The 19,562-nt window shown below is 42.0% G+C and overlaps 1 protein-coding gene across 3 annotated transcripts in view; it reads left to right on the forward strand.

Annotated features, from left to right (window-relative positions):
• PALS1 (protein associated with LIN7 1, MAGUK p55 family member) overlaps positions 1 to 19,562 on the forward strand; it is a 138,940-nt gene that overhangs the window by 20,026 nt on the left and 99,352 nt on the right. Inside the window, exon 1 of one of the 3 annotated variants that reach the window (XM_077818699.1) lies at positions 12,233 to 12,332. The exons of the other annotated variants lie outside the window; for them this stretch is intronic. The gene's annotated coding sequence lies outside the window, so the exon portion shown is untranslated. Of the gene's footprint in view, positions 1 to 12,232; positions 12,333 to 19,562 lie in introns of those variants that run through there. 3 annotated transcript variants of the gene reach the window in all.

Consider the following 19,562-nt stretch of genomic DNA (forward strand, 5'->3'; position numbering starts at 1 on the left):
AGGGTTGAGCCCCCCGCCCCTGGTGCTTGCAGAGTAGGGGAAGCTGCTGCTGCGCAACATGTTTCTCCTAGCCTACAGCACCTTCAGCCTCCTTGCCTGCCTCATTGTCTCCAGTGCCCATGGGCTGTGCCTTTGTGGGGTAAGGCAGGGGTACCTCCCAACTATAGTACTGTACTGTATGGCAAAAAGATTTCCCTGGAACCTAACCACCCCACCCACCCCCATTTACATTCATTCTTATGGGGAAATTGGATTAGTTTAACATCGTTTCACTTAAAGTTGCATTTTTCAGGAACATAACTACAATGTTAAATGAGGCATTACTATAATTCTGTTTTTAGAGCTCACATTAAACAAGGTCCTAAGTAGCTTTTTCAGCTCAAATTTTAATCTTAAGGGAGTTCAATTAATACGGGATGTTGTCTTCAAGTGCTTGACCTTTTTGATAAATTTATCTGGCTTATGAGGAGTATGTTCTCTCGCAAAACTAAATGTGTGGTGACCAAAGGATACTGGGAAATTAATCTGCTTATAAAAACAACCTAAAAAAGACTTCTTTTGCTGATGATTTATAGAATTGGCCTGAAAGGTTGTTTTTTTTTAATTTCTTTACATTAGAAATTTAAGGTCTTGTTATACCCTGTTTTTCCTGGAAGATAGGTGGACATCTGCGAAACTAGTAGGAATTATCACACAACAACAAAATAAAATCTGGTTGAGGGTATGTCTACACTGCAGCTGGGAGTGTACCTCCCAGCCCAGGTAGACACACATGCTAGCTCAACTTGATGAAGTGTACTAAAAATAGCAGTGAGGACATTGCAGTACATGGATGGTGGCCTGAGCTAATCCCCTGAGTATGGACCTGGGGAGTCAGGTAGGCTTATACATGAGTGGTTAGCCCATACTGCTGCCCATGCCACAAAGTCCACACTTCTATTTTTATTGCAGTAATTTGAGCACAGTTAGTGTCTCTCTAACTGGACTGGGAGAGATGCTCCCAGCTACCATGTAAACATACCCTGAGAGGCTAAGTAGTCTTATTCAGTCTGTTAACACTAACACCTGTCTAAGTCAAATACTTTGCCAACAAAGACCTTCTGTCCCAAATATTTTAAAATTCAGTACCCTGGCCCTCAGGTAAGAGCTGAAAAATCTGCTGCTTCATTTTCATATCTTCTGAAGATGTCTTCAGCGTCAAGAGTGAAGACCAGATTTGAAATTCTTAATATATGTAAGGTAGGAAAAAAGTGGAATGCCTTCGCCAAGGAAATGTTCAGGCCAACTTTATGCATCATTTAAAAGAAAAAAATGAAACTAATTTTTTTATCTTTGTGGGTTACCTTTACCTTTCTTGACCATGACCTTAATTTTTTATTACAGTTCTGCAATTTTTTCTTCTATGAACCTTGTACCTGTTAATTTCATTGGGTGACCCCTAGTTCTTGTGTTATATGAAGGGGCAAATACCACTTCTCTGTTCACTTTCTCCATACCATTCATGATCTTATAGACGTCTATCATCTCTTTTCCAAGCTGAAAAGTCCCAGTCTTTTTAATCTCTCATCATATGGAAGCTGTTCAATACCCTTAATCAGTTAGGGTTGTGCTATATTTGTTGCAGTACACTCAACTTGTTTCGCTTGTAAGTGATTAAGAGTTTATCTCTGGACGCTTTGTGAATACAAGATTTGCTCTTGATTTGGATGATATGAAGGGTGTTGTCTCTGATTTACTTTGATAATGTAGTCCCTTTCAGCTAATGGTATTTAGAATTTTTGTGGATATATTGTTCTATCACCTATGCTTACTAAGAACTTCAAAAGTTGGTGCCTCAAGTTTTTATTTGACATGTCCATGCTAAAACAGACTCTACAGCCCTGTTAATGATTTGTTTTCCTTGAAGCTCTCTGGGTTGAACTGGCAGGCCTGTACAGTAGCTGACTTTTGTGTGCAATTAAAAATGTTTTTGACCAAGTATTGTAAAAGTAAAAAATGTTAATACGTTTTTCTTAAAACTTAGCGTTCTGTTGTACAGAAAAATCTCTCAAGATTCCATCAACAATGTTTGTGAAATGAGTAGCCACCAAAGAAATTTTTCTTTATTATTATTTTATTATTATCATTATCGATCTTTACACATTCATTATATCTTCAGCTAAAAAAGAAAATGACTCAGAATTGGTTAAAATGGTATTGGTAATCCTAACCTTTACTGGATATTTAAACTACGAAATAGAACTTGCTTGTATGGTGGTTAAAATTGGTATTAGTCACTTTGGCTAGCTGGTGGGAAATGGCAGGATTTTAGTGTGACTCTTGGTAACTCCAGTGATTCTACTCTTTTTGGTTTGTGTGTGAACTCGATATTTGGAAAAGGTTGACAGGACTCATAGTAAGGCTATAAGCATACAATTTCTAGCACTTGTCCTGTAAATTCCCTATTCTGCTACCATTTTTTGTAATTACTGTATTTTTTTAATTGGTATTAATCTAGCTCATCTGTCTCCAAGAATAGCCTAGTAAGCTTTATTGATATAATGCTATAATATTGACCAAAAATACTTGGAATTATATTTCTATATGAACATATTCCATAGAAAGAATTAATAAGTTAATTACAATACGTCAGCCAAGTAAAGTACGTAGCAAAAGTAATTATGCTCTTGATAACTACTATTAAGGGTTTTATATTGTACTGTGGAAATTCATTTGGATTGAAACTCGAAGAAAACATTTCAGGGTTAAGAAAATTAAGTATTTTAATAATTTGGAGGAAGATACAATTTGAAAATATTTTACTTGTGACACTATAATTTTGGAGTTTTTTGAACTTGTATCTTAAAACTCTGCATGGGGTAATCCCAGGGTTTGAACTCAGGCTCAAGTGTAACCCTCTCCCTCCCCTCCATCTACACGCAACTGGCTTGGTCCCAGGACCCCAGGGGAGATGTGAAGGGGCTGAGCCTGTGTCAAGCTGATACCCAGGGATCAAGTCCTATTGCTTTGTACTGTAGATGCAGTCCTACTGGACTCATGTTCTGGGAGTCCGCCAAAAGTCTCTCTCCCATAGGCCGGTTTTCTTTGTTCTCTGGATAGTCAAGTTTTCCCACACTGCACCATGAACAAAGGCCACATTTTGGGAGGGCTCTAGGGAGTCTGATACGATTGGTTGGACTTGGGTCTGCATACTGCATTGTTCAGGATATTTGAAGCCAATCCCAGCAACCACCTGTATCAGCACTAATTCGGTTTCAGCATCTTTCTAGATATGGACATTATTAGAATGGCAGCCCAACAAATTCCAAAGTGTGTACCAAGGAATGTCACTACATAGCCAGCAATCGCATGGGTGCCAAGAGCTTCAGTGGCATAAGATTGCCAGTGACGGACAGAAACTAAATATTCAGCCAGACCACCTTAAAGACCTAGGCAAAGATTGATCCAGATGGGACTCAATCTGCAAGGAGGTCACAGTCCCTTTGTGAGTTGATATAAGAATGCTTACCTTGACAACCACTTCTACCACATACATATGATTCCTGAGATTTTCAGACACTTCCAGGTCAGTTCCCTGCGTGTTGTTTGGTTCCTTGGACAGTCATCAATATGTAATCATCATAACAGCTTTAGAAAAGAAGGTCTCTGTAGTTCCTTAGGGCTTGTCTACACTGGCAATTAACAGCGCTGCAACTTTCTCACTCGGGTGTGAAAAAACAACCCCTGAGCTCAGCAAGTTGCAGCATTGTAAAGCACCAGTGTAAACAGTGCTCCAGCACTGGGAGCTACGCCACTCGTTGAGGTGGTTTTTTAGAGCTCTGGGAGAGCTCTCTCCCAGTGCTGCGCTGCGACCACACGAGGCACGTTAAAGCACTGCCATTGTAGACTAGCTCTTAGTAACTGGCTGGTCTAAGTCAGCACTAGCCAGATGGTATCTACAGTGGTTGATGGAATTTCTGCAACTGATCAGGGACTTGAGCCTGGTAGTGAACTTGCATAACAATCAGTCTCCCTCCTTGATGGAACTGTCAACAACACAGAATGAAGATTTCCCTTTTCCAAGCAGGATCCTGAAACTGGAATCTTTGGGCAATTTCACATCAAGTTGTATGTCTGTATTGACAGCATGCTTTTCCTGGGGGCTCCTGCTGTCCTTCCAGGATTTGGTCCTGTGGGTGCAGTTTCATATCCAGGGTCTTCAATAGGACCCAAGAATATTTCTCCACTCTATGGAGGGAGCTGAATGGCCGTTTGCTTCCCCAAAAGATCAAGAATCACTGCATTTGTGGTTGGAAAACACCAACTGTCTAATAAGGTTCCCCTTTTCAAGTTTGTCCTAGGATTCAGGTGGCCACAGATGCCAGCCTGCTCAGGAGGGAGCCCCATTCTACTATGGAATTAGTTCGGGGCACTGATCACAGTGGGAATGCAAACTGTATGCCAGCATCTTGGAACTAAGGGCAGTTTGTCTCTCCTACTTCATAAGGACTTCACCCTTCCATAGTGTTCTAATCAGGCTTCATAACACAATGAAGGTACCGTGTTGTCCACCTATCAAGGAGGGAGTATAAGCAAACCTGTCTTGTGAGAAATCCTACCCTCTTCGATGAATGCTGGGGGAGAGCGAGAGGGGGAAGAATCTGAGGACGATCAGATGGGATGGGAATAAAAGCTCTTCTCAAGTTTAAAAATTACCAGCGATTTCATGATCTACATAGGGGTTTTCCTTTTCTGACTCTGGCTTTTCATCAGACTCTGTCAGGAGCTCTACATCTAAGAGGCGAAGAAGTCAACAAAAAGGAAAGAAAATACGAAAGAGAACTTTAAGGAAACTAATCTCCTTGGTTTCTGCCAAATTGAATAAATACATCTTACACAGCCCTCTGTGGAGATAGAGGTGGTTAGGGACTATTTAGAAAAGCTGGACGTGCACAAGTCCATGGGGCCGGACGAGTTGCATCTGAGAGTGCTGAAGGAATTGGCGGCTGTGATTGCAGAGCCATTGGCCATTATCTTTGAAAACTCATGGCGAACCGGGGAAGTCCCGGTTGACTGGAAAAAGGCTAATGTAGTGCCAATCTTTAAAAAAGGGAAGAAGGAGGATCCTGGGAACTACAGGCCAGTCAGCCTCACCTCAGTCCCTGGAAAAATCATGGAGCAGGTCCTCAAAGAATCAATCTTGAAGTACTTGCATGAGAGGAAAGTGATCAGGAACAGCCAGCATGGATTCACCAAGGGAAGGTCATGCCTGACTAATCTAATCGCCTTTTATCATGAGATTACTGGTTCTGTGGATGAAGGGAAAGCAGTGGATGTATTGTTTCTTGACTTTAGCAAAGCTTTTGACACGGTCTCCCACAGTATTCTTGTCAGCAAGTTAAGGAAGTATGGGCTGGATGAATGCACTATAGGGTGGGTAGAAAGCTGGCTAGATTGTCGGGCTCAACGGGTAGTGATCAATGGCTCCATGTCTAGTTGGCAGCCGGTGTCAAGTGGAGTGCCCCAGGGGTCGGTCCTGGGGCCGGTTTTGTTCAATATCTTCATAAATGATCTGGAGGATGGTGTGGATTGCACTCTCAGCAAATTTGCGGACGATACTAAACTGGGAGGAGTGGTAGATACGCTGGAGGGGAGGGATAGGATACAGAAGGACCTAGACAAATTGGAGGATTGGGCCAAAAGAAATCTGATGAGGTTCAATAAGGATAAGTGCAGGGTCCTGCACTTAGGACGGAAGAATCCAATGCACCGCTACAGACTAGGGACCGAATGGCTAGGCAGCAGTTCTGCGGAAAAGGACCTAGGGGTGACAGTGGACGAGAAGCTGGATATGAGTCAGCAGTGTGCCCTTGTTGCCAAGAAGGCCAATGGCATTTTGGGATGTATACGTAGGGGCATAGCGAGCAGATCGAGGGACGTGATCGTCCCCCTCTATTCGACATTGGTGAGGCCTCATCTGGAGTACTGTGTCCAGTTTTGGGCCCCACACTACAAGAAGGATGTGGATAAATTGGAGAGAGTCCAGCGAAGGGCAACAAAAATGATTAGGGGTCTAGAACACATGACTTATGAGGAGAGGCTGAGGGAGCTGGGATTGTTTAGCCTGCAGAAGAGAAGAATGAGGGGGGATTTGATAGCTGCTTTCAACTACCTGAAAGGGGGTTCCAAAGAGGATGGCTCTAGACTGTTCTGAATGGTAGCAGATGACAGAACGAGGAGTAATGGCCTCAAGTTGCAGTGGGGGAGGTTTAGATTGGATATTAGGAAAAACTTTTTCACTAAGAGGGTGGTGAAACACTGGAATGCGTTGCCTAGGGAGGTGGTGGAATCTCCTTCCTTGGAAGTTTTTAAGGTCAGGCTTGACAAAGCCCTGGCTGGGATGATTTAACTGGGAATTGGTCCTGCTTCGAGCAGGGGGTTGGACTAGATGACCTTCAGGGGTCCCTTCCAACCCTGATATTCTATGATTCTATGATCTTATCTCTTCGGGTTGCAAGCTTTGTGCTATTGACTCCATGGCCTGAGTACCACCTTGTTCTCCTTCCTCTCCTATTGAGGATGTCATCTCCTATGCCTGCATCAATGGATGATTTTAAATCCTTCAGACGTTATTGAAACACACGGAGCAGATTTTGGAAGCGTCTTTAGCAATTGTATAGGGGAAAGTGAATAGCTGTTTGATATTCTTCAGTCAGCTTCTCAAAATAGAATTGCTCTACCTATTAATGTGGGAATTTTACATCCGTCAAAGGATCTCTGGGCTATTCCGGCTTTGATTTCATCGACTTCAAAATGTGTGGATCATGGATATCAGGTACTGTCAAAAGGCTTTGAGTATTTTTATACTCCTCCAATTCCATAATAGTTACTTTTTACTGCTTCAGATGAAAAATCAAAACAAATAGGAAAGTCAACTTCCAAAGAGATTAGAACTCTTAGGCTGAGGAATAATTTTTCCTGCGTCTTTGTGTGAGTATAGCTAACTATCGAGCCATGCTATCTAAATATGATTACCATCAGTGGAATAAATCATCTGAGTTTAAAAACAAGTTACCTTTAGAATTTAGAGATGAGTTTAAATGAATCTTTAAGGAAGATCTGCTAAATTGCTAAAACCTTGTTTCACTTTGCACTAGATGCAGCTGATATGGTAGTCCGTTTGATGGCTACAGCTAGTGTTCTGAGGTGTGCATCATAGTTGTGTGCATGAGGGTTGCCAAGGGAAGTGCAGACAACCATTGAAGATTTGGAGTTCAATAGACTAAATTTATTTAGTGCTAAAGTGAACGAATCTCTTCATTCTTTAAAGGATCCAAGAAAGGTTTACGCACTTTCAAGAGGAAGCAGTCTTGTTGTAAATCCCCTACATATAAGAACACTACTCCTTCCCCATTTTTATCAATAGAGAGATTGGGATATCAAAAGAGGAGATTAGGCCCATCATCCTCTTCGGTAACCTTGCACTGGGACAGACACAGAGGCATCAGATTTGCTGTGACAGTCAAGCATCTTGGGACTAATCTACAAGGATCTATACCATTTTCCTTCTTTCCTTTGTTCTGAACTCTTTCCCCCCTGCCCACCCCAGGAAGCTTGGATAGCAACCACCACAGATCAGACAGTCCTTCAAGTTATTGAGGATGTTTGTCATTCAATTTCAAACTTTGCTTCCCACCCATTTCCAGTCCCAGTCTCTCTTCAGGGACCACTCTCATGAGAATGCAGTGTGTCAAGAGATAGACTATCTTGTTGATCTAGGAGCAAGAGAACTGATTTGCTCAAGAATTTATAGGAAAGAGTTTCTGTTCCCCTTACTTTCTTATAGTGAAGAAGGGAGATTGACATCAGATCCTAGAGCTCAGGAATTTAAACAGATACACTTGATGCACCAAAATTTGTATGGTAGCTCTTGCTTCCATTATTCCCGCTCTAGATTCTATATTTAGAAATTACCCTCGACCTACAGGGTGATGATCTATCAGTAGTAATGACTTATCTATGCAGACGGGGCCACATGTTTACCTTGTCTAAACAATAGATGACATTGACGGCATGTTTGGGTAGGGTGGCAATTTATGGTCTTCCTGTTTACAAAACATTTTTCTCTAGTGACTGTTCAGTGTTAAGACATCCATTCTAGAGAGCAGTTCTACAATCTCTTTTCAGAAAACTCCTAGCTTCCACTTCTATTGAAGATGACTACAAGAATGGGGTCCACATGCGCAGCACTCGAAGCAGAAAGAGCAGTTATTTATTTTACAGTAACTAGACCTTAAAGATGTCTGCATGTGTGGATCCTAGGACCTGCCTTCCTCCTCACAGCTTGGAGTTCTATATATGAGGTTCTAATAGTTGAAGGAACTTAGTGGCTGTTGGGATCGTTGTGCTCTGTATGCCCTTGGGGTGCAGGGAGGAGAGAATGAGGACATGAGGAGCACGTGTGACCCCTACTGGAAACTGCTGGTGAAAACATTTGAACTGCTGCACACACTGTGAGTGGGAGCCACATGTGCAGACATCTCAACTACAGTTACTATAACGACTCACTGACTTCAAGGAGCTCACTACAGACTACGTGGCTCTGGGAAGGAGGGTAAAGTTTGGGGCGCAAGTGGTGGTCTCGTCCATCCTCCCTGTTGAAGGAAAAGGCCCGGACAGGGACCACTGAATCATTGAAGGAAATGCGTGACTACGCAGGTGGTGTCTACGAGAGGGCTTTTGCTTTTTTGACGACAAGCTAATGTTCCAGGAAAGAGGATTATTGTGCTGGGATGGGCTCCATCTATCAAATACTGGGAAGAGCATCTTTGGACATCATCTAGCTAACCTGATAAGGAGAGCTGTAAACTAGGTCCTATGGGGGATGGTGAGACAAATCTGGCCAATGCACATCTAGGCTTGAAGACGAGGAGAAGGGGATAATTTCTGGAGAAGGAACTAGAAATCACACCTGTATTAGAAAGGCAAGAAGAAAAGCAGCAGGGCAGGCAGTCTGCAAAATATCTTCAGTGCCTGTATACAAATACAATGAGTATGGAGAACAATCAGGAAGTCATGGTATATGAAGAAAATTATGACTTAACTGACATTACAGAAAGTTGGTGGGACAACTCCCATGATTGGAGTACCAGTGTTGAGGGACATAGCTTGTTCCAAAAAAGGTATGGAGGAAAAGGGAGGTGGTGTAGCGCTGTACATCAAGAATGTATACACTTGCTCTGCGGACCAAGAGGAAGTGAGCGACAGACCTACTGTGAGAGTCTGGGTGAGGATAAAAAGGGAACAGTAGCGATGTTTTGGTATAGGTCTATTATAGACCAACAAATCAGGAAGAGGAAGTGAATTAATCATTCTGCAAGCAGGTAACAAGATTAGCTAACACGCATGAGCTAGTACTATTGGGGGATTTTAACTTCCCTGATATCTGTTGGAAGACTCTTACAGCAAAACGTATGTCCTGCAAATTCTTATCGTGTGTAGGGGACAACTTTCTGATTTAAAAAGCTGAGGAAACAACTATGGGGTCACCAATTTTGGATCTGGTTTTGACCAACAGGGGTGAATTAGTGGCAAATGTGAAGGTGGTCAGAACTTGGGAGAAAGTGATCATAATCTGATAGAATTCAAGATCCTATGGAAAGGAAGACATGAGACTACCAAAACAAGGACACTGGACTTCAGAAAGGAAGATTTCAACTAACTCAGAGAAATAGTAGGCAAGGTCCCATGGAAAGACCAATTAGGAAGAAAAGGAGTTGAAAGGGGCTGGCATTTTCTAAAAGATGTAATACTAGAGGCTCAGCGTAAAGATATTCCATTGCAGAGGAAAGATAAGAAGAGCCACAGGAGGCCAGTGTGGCTGCATAAGGAGCTTTTTAGGTATCTAAAAACCAAAAGAGATACATACAGGAAATGGAAGGAGGGGCATGTGACCAAGGATGTATATATGGGAAAAGCGTGAGCATGTAGGGACAAAATCAGGAAAGCAAAGGCAAAGAATGAGTTTCAGCTAGCAAGGAATATTAGAGACAACAAGAAGGGGTCTTCAAATAGGTCAGACAAATAAAAAGGAAGATTGAGGACAATGAGGGTCCACTGATCAATGCCTACTTTGCTTCAGTTTTCTCTTAAAAAATAACATGTGATGGGACAACTAGCCAAGTTACCATAGACAATAAAGGGGAAGGAATGCAGCTCAGGATAACTAAAGAAAATGTCAGAGATCTTCTGACCAATTTGAATTCAAAACAGTGGGGTCTCATGCTGTTTACCCGAGATTACTGAAGGAATTAACTGAAAAAAATCTGAGCCACTGGAAAGAATATTTGCAAATTTAATGGATGGCCGGAAGACTGGAGAAGGGCTAACATAGTGCCCACCTTTAAAAGGGGGGAAGGAGGAACTGGGGAACTATAGACCAGTCAGCTTGACTTCGTTACTTGGGGAAACTACTCGAGCAGGGGCGGGCAAACTTTTTGGCCTGAGGGCCACATCAGGTTTCCAAAATTGTATGGAGGGCCAGTTAGGGGAGGCTGTGCCTCCCCAACAGCCAGGCGTGGCCTAGCCCCTGACCCCTATCTGACCCCCCTTCTCCCTGTCCCCTGACCACCCTGGATCCTCCACTGCCCCATCTAACCCCTCCTCTCATTCCTGACTCCCCCCTGCCCCATCAACCACCCCTTCTCCCTGACCGCCCCTGGAACCCCTGCCCCTCACCACCCCATCCAACCCCCCCCCCTTCTTCCTGACTGCCCCCCCACAGGACCCCTACCCCCATTCAACCCCCCAGTTCCCTGCCCTCTTACCACACCGACCCCTATCCACACTCCTGCCCCCGAACACCACCACCACCCCCGAACTTCCCTGCCCTCTATCCAACCCCCCCGCCCCTTTACTGCGCTGCCTGGCGAACAGGTGGCTGGCGGTGCTACAGCCGTGCCACCGCGCAGCACAGAGCACCGGCTCAGGCTGGGCTCTGCAGCTGTGCTGTCCCAGGAGCACCCAGCCCCGCTGCCCAGAGCATTGCGCCAGTGGCTCAGTGAGCTGAGGCTGCGGGGGAGGGGCCCAACAGGGGAGGGGCCAGGGCCTAGTCTTGCGGGCCAGGAGCTCAGGGGCCGGGCAGGTCCCGCTGGCTGTAGTTTGCCCACCTCTGTACGAGAGCAATGTATAAAACATTCAATTTGCAAATACCTGGAACGTGAAGGGGTAATCACTAGCAGCCAGCATGGGTTTACCAAAAACAAATCCATGTCAAACCAGCTTGATTTCCTCCTTTGACAGGGATCTGGTTTGGTGGATAAGAAGAATGTGGTGGACATAATATACCTGGACTTCAGCAAGGCTTTTGACACAGTCCCACATGACATTTTGATGAGTAACCTGGAGAAATGCAGACTCAACAGAACTGTCATTAAGTGGATACATAATTGGTTAAACAACCACAAACAAAGAGAAAAGGAGTACTTGTGGCACCTTAGAGACTAACCAATTTATTTGAGCATGAGCTTTCGTGAGCTACAGCAAAGGTGCCACAAGTACTCCTTTTCTTTTTGCAAATACAGACTAACACGGCTGTTACTCTGAAACCTGTCACAAACAAAGAGTCATTATTAATGAAATGATGTCTGATTGAAGGGGCGGTCTCAAGTGAGGTTCCACAGGAATCTGTTCTTGGTCAGGTGTTAACATCTTTAATGACCTGGATGTAGGAATAGAGCACATACTCATCAAATTTGCAGATGACACAAACCTGGGGGGAGAGGCCTGCCAGCACTTTGAACGATAGAGCTAAAGTTCAGAGGGATCTTGATAAACTGGAGAACTGGACTATAGGTGACAACAGTGAAATTCAACAAAGACAAATATAAGGTGCTAGTCTTAGGGAAGAAAAACCAAATGCACAAATACAAATAGACGATAATTGTCTTGGCGCTCATGTGGCTTTCTTTTCATTAAAATTATTAGACAATATTTGGACCCTTTGCTGTGTGTCCACAGCAATATTTACCAGGATTACAAATGTGTAGAGCCACAGGATATTTGGTTAATATTACAAATTTCCATTCATTGAAATAGCTTCATGGGATGTAAATGTTCTAATCAAGCTTCCAGGGGACAGCATGCTACAGTTTAATAGAATATTTTGGTACTATCCATAACATAATGCAGGACAACTAATATAAAATGACAACACTGAACAGTCATAAGATTTCCACTCTTGGGCCTCAATTCTAGTGCAAAGCACATCAGTCTGCATGATTAATGCTGGAGATGTGAGACCCAAGCAGGGAGAATCCAGTAAAATGATGCCTTCAAAGAAGCAGGATTACAAGGTAAGTAAATAATCCCTTCCCCCCCCCCCTTTTTGGCTTTGGTATATAAAAATACATCTATCCAGAGCTGTAGACACACATAAAATTAACTTTTTTTAAAGGAGACATGTCCAGAGTTCTTTGGCCCTTTTCATTCAAAGGATTAATGTAGTAAAACTTGTTAAAGCCCCATTTACTGAAGGCATTACTCAGTAACCCAACATACAAGTGCCAGATATCCAGCTTATATTATTAGATTAGCATAATGAAGGAATTCTGGCTCTAAGGTTTTTGAATTTAATAGCTGTTTATCTTCAAATGGATAGCATCATTGTGTTCTTATGGGGCTTAAACTTCTACAGTACTATGTTGATTCTTTCGGCATGAAACTAAAAAGATGATTAATGAAGGTACTCCTACCTCAAGTGGGTGTTGCCTTATGGTGACATTGTTTTAGGTTTATGTCATAAGGTTTATTTTTGGAATTCTCCCTTCCCAACTCTGAAATATGTGGGATTGAGTTTAAAGTATTGGTGGAAGTTGTAGAAAGAAAGAAACTGTTCTGTTTAAGGAAACATTGAGATTTAAACGTTTGTTTAATGAAAATAAACTTGTTTACATCTAGTATCCCTGTCATGTGGGACTTGTACAAACTTATTCCTACGTTAGGTATTTCTTTTTGAAGTGTGTGTATATATGTGTATATATACACGAGTCTTGTTCGAAGTGTTGCTCAGTAAAACAGTTTTTGAAATTGTTATGATTACCTCTGCTTGGTATAAATATCTATTCTGTTTACTTCACTGAGCTATTAAAATGCAAATTTATCCTACATTCACCAATTCAAGAAATTTTTCCCTGTCTCATTATATGTAATGAAAAATACAAAAAAGAGCGGTTCAAATCTATCGCATGCTGTTACTGGAGGGGCAGGATAGGCCTCTATGGTATAATTAGGTGACATAGGACATGTCTACACGTACAGGGCTGCTGCTTCAGCACGTCTGGTGAAGACACACTATGCTGTTGGGAAAGAACTCTCCCATTGGCATAATAAAATCACTTCTGCAAATGGCAGAAGCTGTGCACATGAGCACTTATGTCAGCACTTATGTCACTCAAGGGGGTGGTTTATTCACACCCCTGAGCAACGTAAGTTATGTAGACATTGGCTGTAATATAGACATAGCCATAGTTATCTCCCATTCTTTCAGTTCCAACTTCATTGAATTTGATCAATGATACCAGCTTTCTCTCAAGAAGCAGGACTGGCTTCTGAGTACCTCGTACCTTTCTTACCAATTTCTTCCTTCCCTTCTGGCAAAAGGCAGATTTGTTGAGGGTTTTTTTAATTAGATATGTTGGAATAGGGGTACTCTTGAGGAGAAAACTTGACTGAAGAAGTGAGTTTTGCACTTTTACAGAAATTGATAAGGGTTGGTTAGTCAGTCATTTTTATTTTCCCTGTCAGTGAGTTCTGTACTCCTGATTCTTTCTCTTGCAGTCACAAGTCTCCCCACTATTGGTTGACATTGTAGTGGAAAGCAGGTAGCTGGTATGGTTGTGAAAAGAGTCTCTGATGGTTAGGACCACACAAGGCTTTGACAATTGGAACAACAACCTTAAACTGGACTCTGCGCTCACTGAGGAGTGAGTCCAAAGAGTTGGGGTATTTGAGTAACCTGTGTTGAGCAGGAGGAGTGCTGCATTCTGAACCAACTGGAGCGTTCTCAAGATACACCTCTACCCTGATATAACACGCATTCGGATATAACGCGGTAAAGCAAAAATGGTTTTCTGTCTCGTCTACAACATTGGTTTTCAAACTGGGGGGGTTGTGACTTGTTCTGTGGGGGTCGCGAGCCCCAACCCCAGCGTACGGCTGCAAGTTGCAAGTCCCGACCCCTGCATGGGGCTGTGAGACCCAACCGCGACGCATGACTGCAAGCCCCAACCCCTCTGTGGAGTTGCGGGACTACGAGCCCCAGCGTGCGGCTGTGAGCCCTGACTCCGACCCCTGCTCTGGGCTGTGAGCCCCAACAGGGACACGTGGCTGTGAGCCCTGACCCCGGTGCGCTGGGCTGCGAGCCCTGACCCCGGTGCGCTGGGCTGCGAGCCCTGACCCCGGTGCGCTGGGCTGCGAGCCCTGACCCCGGGCTTGATGTGAAGGACAACATCAGATGCGCCTTTTCTAAAACAATACCAAGAATAAAACTTGTGTCAAATACTGTATTAATAATGGAAATTCCCGAGGACAAAGCAAGTTTGATATAATGTGGTTTCACCTATAACACGGTAAGATTTTTTGGCTCCCGTGAACCGCATTATATCAGGATAGAGGTGTATGTGATTTCATTCCTAGATATAGACAGTTGCAGTAGCCAAGAATAGAGGCTAAAAATTCATAGTTGCAGTTACTTCTAATAAACCCATTTAGGTTTGGTCTAGGAAGAAAGATCTCACTGTTGCAGGCATTTCCATTCACCTCTGCTGCCTCCAGGACGTGGGACAGAGTTTGGCCAATAGCATTAAGAGCAACAGTGGGGTTCAGCCAGATAAATATGGACATTTTCTTCTACAGAAAAGAAGTCATCCATCAGAGTGACCAGTACTGTCTCGGGAATCCACCAGAGTGGTGGCATTGAAGACTATTTTTAGCTAGGTTTTCAATCAGCTTGATGAGAGGAAAGAGTTGGAAGCTATGTTGTGGCTTATAAAGTTGCTGGAATAAAGTTTCTTTAGTGCCAGTTGGACTGTTGCATGTTTTAGATGGGCGAATAGAGTTCGTACTTGAAAATCTGTTGGGGAACATATAAGACCTCTACCATTCTTACATGAGGCAGAAGGTACAAGGATCAGAGTTTCAGTATCCCCACAAGCAGGTCTTTTGGGTTTCCATTACTTATTCGTGGAGAAGGGATTTTTTTTCTTGTTTTTAGACCTATTGGGGAATATTTTGATCTTTCTGCAGAACGTGTCAAGAGTTCCAGAAATTGTATATTAGTTTTCATTCATTAATTTAAGGTTTTTTACTTTTTGCCCAGTTATTAATTGAAATTAAATATTGTTAACAAGTTTTAAGCAGTCTGGCTAAAAATCCCTTTTGCTCTTTATAGTGATGTTCATTTCATTGGTTCTCCAGCCATCATAGGATCTGTGAGAAAAGGACTTAAATTTTTATAACAAAAATCGAGCAATATTTAAAACTTCCAACTTTAAATCACTAAAATTTAATTAGTATATAAGCTACAAGAGCCTTGCTAAAGTGTAGGGAAAAGACTTGGTTAAATCATATTTTTTCTATTATCACTGTCTAAGGAGTTATCTTCTGTGATTCCTAATAATTTGAGGAAATATTCCTCTTCCTCCTTTTTTTGGAAACTGGAGTAGGAAGTGTCTCTGTTATACTGGCTGATCAGAGAGTCCTCTCTTGGCCAGGTCTACACTAAAAAGTTAGGTCAACCCAGCTATGTTGCTCAGGGGTATGAAAAAAACCACGCCCCAGGAAAAGTGGTTAAGCTAGCCTAACCCGCAATGAAGCCAGTGCTAGGTTGACAGAAGAATTTTTCCATCACCCTAGCACAGTGGCCTCCAAACATTTTACGCCCAAGATGACTTTTTGAATCTTAGGGAAACCCAGGATCTGCCCTGCCCCTTCCCCAAAGCTCCACTCCACTTACTCCATTGCTCCCCCTCTCCGTCGTTCACTCTCCCCACCCTCAGTCACTTTCACCGGGCTGGGGCAAGGGGGTGGGGTATGGGCTGGGGCCGAGGTTTTCTCGGCCATTATGTATAACCATACAAAACACAAATCCAGGTTTTCTCACTGTGTAGAGAGTTGTCACTTTGGATGGGCTATTACCAGCAGGAGAGTGAATGTGTGTGAGGGGGGTAGAGGGTGAGAAAACCTGGATTTGTGCTGGAAATGGCCCAACTTGATGATCACTTTAGATAAGCTATTACCAGCAGGACAGTGGGGTGGGAAGAGGTATTGTTTCATATTCTCTGTGTGTATATAAAGTCTGCTGCAGTTTCCACGGTATGCATCCGATGAAGTGAGCTGTAGCTCACGAAAGCTCATGCTCAAATAAATTGGTTAGTCACTAAGGTGCCACAAGTACTCCTTTTCTTTTTGCCTAATTTGTATATCTCATTGTATTGAGTCCTGTGTAAGGATCTGCAGCAGTCTAGCTTATTTGCTTTTTTTTTTTTTTTAACTTTCTCTTCCCAGTGACTTCTGTATTGATGTTTTTGGTGCTGGGTCTAGCATCTTAACCATTTTTTGGCTTTGAGCAGGGTTGTATGTTCCACTGAACTGCAAGTAAAAAAAATTTATGCCTGATGAACAATGATATAAAAGTAGATGATCTCATTTGGTTTGTTTTTGATCTTCTAGTGCTTTGCAGTGGAAATAATATTTGCTGCTTTGGAGGAGATGACACTAGAAGTTTAATGTTTCTTGCTGTATGTTGATTAGCAAAGGGAATTAGCCCAGGTCTTCTGCTCAGCAGTCATTGTTGCTGGAGTTCCTTCTGCACATGGGGTATTTTGTTTGCAGACCTGAATATATAGGGTTTCTATCAGGGTTTTATTCTTATCAGTGTAATGAGTTGAAGTTAGGCCCCAGACTTTACTCCCATGTAGTAGAGTAAGTAGAATTAAACTGTTTTACTCAGAGAGTAAGTTTCTAGAAGGTGTATATTTCTTTGGTGATCTTATATAAGTGATAGTATAACTAAATCAGCAGGCGGCACACATTATTTTTGTCATTTTTGGGGAGTCATTGGTTTGGGAATTGTTCCTCTACAATTGGTAGGTAATTGATGTAAATGTTGAAGTTCGGACTAAGGTTACATCCCTGGTTTGCTCCCTGTCTTGCTTGAAGGTCTATGGTGTGCTTTTTTTTATCCTGCATTTGATGGATCTGTGCAGGGGTTTAATGGAGCTGGTTTTCCATCAGTGATGGCATGATATTTACCAGAGGTAGTTTTTACGAGGTAAAAAAATAATGGTTTTAACCATCCCAGGAAAAACTAATTAGTCCCAGTTTTAGGCATTTTTTATTTTAAAAACTGCTTCATTAATGCACACTACATTACACTGAATTTTAGTTACATAGTTACATAAGGCAGTAGATTTTTTTTAGCACTGTACAAATAAGAAGTAAAACTGCAGTGGGCGTAATATCAATATATTTAATTGTAATAATGAACATCAGCTTGTCTGTATGCAGTGTTTTCTCCAAGAAAGTTATACATGTCATGACACGTTTCAGTTTTCAATATTATATAAACAAAAGTTGAAAGCATTTGATTATGTGAAAACAACAATAATGCCTGAGTTGTGGGCTTGGAGCATTAAGCAGTCAGAAGCATGTGGGGTTGCAGACTACCAATCCAGGTTCAATTGGCCATGCAGCGGTTTGTAGCAGAAAACCATCTTTAGTGTAGTGGATAGACCAAGCCTATTCCTGAGTTTTGAATGGCGGCTTCCAAAGTTTTTTTTGTAAAGATTTGTTCTATGCTTGCTGAACTTGCTGGATCCTGATGCAATTATTTTTTTCCCAGTTTAATCCAGTATTTACCAATGCCCTGTCCTAAACTAGTTTTTCCCAAGAAATTGCCAACCCTGTTTTCCACCACTTCTGTTTTGCAGCAAATTTTTAAGGTCCAATTCTCAGGGCCAGATTGTGTTAAAGGGTTTTTTGAGTCTGTGAAGCAGGTAGATATTTTCCTTGTTTTGTTTTTTATTTGTATGTTAATGAGTGTCTGTAGGCTAAAGATGTAGTTGGTCATTCATTTCCCAGGGAGGAAAAAAAAATTGGTTTGAATGGATTATGTGATGACTTTCAGGCCTCCTTTATTATAGGGAAGATAAGGTGGGTGAGAATACTTTTTATTGGACCAATTTCTGTTACAGGGAAGTAATTAAACCCCTATGCTTAGATTGCCTAATGTTTTGCATTATAAAAGTCATGCAAACTTTTTTTTTTTTTGCTGGGAAGGGAGGGTGGGAGAAACTCTAACATCTCCATTGTTTGCAGCAGGACTTTTAAACATGGGATGAAAGCCCTCAGGATGCAGACATGCCCTTTCTTTGTTCCATGAAATGCTGTTTGGTTTTTGCTGAGAGAAACTTTGGACAATCACCATTTCCCTTCTGTTACTTGCATTTCTCAGGAAAATTTTGGCAGCATGCCAAAATAACTGAATATTCTTAGGCTGTGCTCCTACCACCTCCAAAGCAGCAGTAGTAGCACATAGAAAAGGAGTACTTGTGGCACCTTAGAGACTAACCAATTTATTTGAGCATGAGCTTTCATGAGCTACAGCTCACTTCTGCAGTTTCCACAGTATGCATCCGATGAAGACATTATATACACAGAGACCATGAAACAATGTAGTAGCACATGTTGAGTTCTGAGGCAGTCACAGTACTCCTTAATTTTTTACAATGTTCAATAGGTCAGTAGAATCAATGTATGCTAGTTCAGAACCATTAAAAGTGTTCCAAGAAACCTGATGAAGTATAAATAGCTATTCATCAGACTTCTTCTCTTGTTCTGGATGTCTCTTCTGTGCAACTTTCTGGTAAGAATGTTTGGACAGGTAGTCCAAAAAAATACATCTGTACTTAAAAATATTTTGTCGTCTTTAAAAGCATAAGTTACTCTTCTTCCATCTCCAGCAGTTGATTATAAGATGAGTCATTGGGCTCTTCCATACATTTACAGCTATATACTTTGTGGTTAAAAATACATACCTTTTTTTTTGCCCTTCTAATTTTTGGTTACATAGTTGCAAAATTTCTTCAGGTTGCAGTATAACCTTCATATTGGTGAGCTATTGAACCACCTTAATTTTATCCCATTATTTTTGGGAAATGCTATTCAATATGTTCTAGAGATTTTACTTGCCCAGTTTCTCCAGCACTTATCTGTTAAGCTCAGTTTTAGATATCCAACTGACTGGAATAAGATATCCATATATAGTATTATATATTGTCATAGAACGAGCACTAGCATAGACACAAGCCTCTGACCGTTCTTCTGTCTTGACATCAGAAGCAGCTAATCCTTGTATAGAGCTGGGGTAATCAATTATTTTTTGTAAAGGTTCAAATTTCTTAGTCAAGGTATAGTCAATGTCCAGATGCCAGAGAAAGTGTTGATGATGATGATGATGATAAGTAAATAAAAAGATTTTGGGGTCCGTTCAAAAGAGTCTAGTGGTCCAGATTTGGCATGCAGTC

Source organism: Eretmochelys imbricata, chromosome 6, assembly GCF_965152235.1.
Source record: "Eretmochelys imbricata isolate rEreImb1 chromosome 6, rEreImb1.hap1, whole genome shotgun sequence".
NCBI lineage: Eukaryota > Metazoa > Chordata > Testudines > Cheloniidae > Eretmochelys > Eretmochelys imbricata.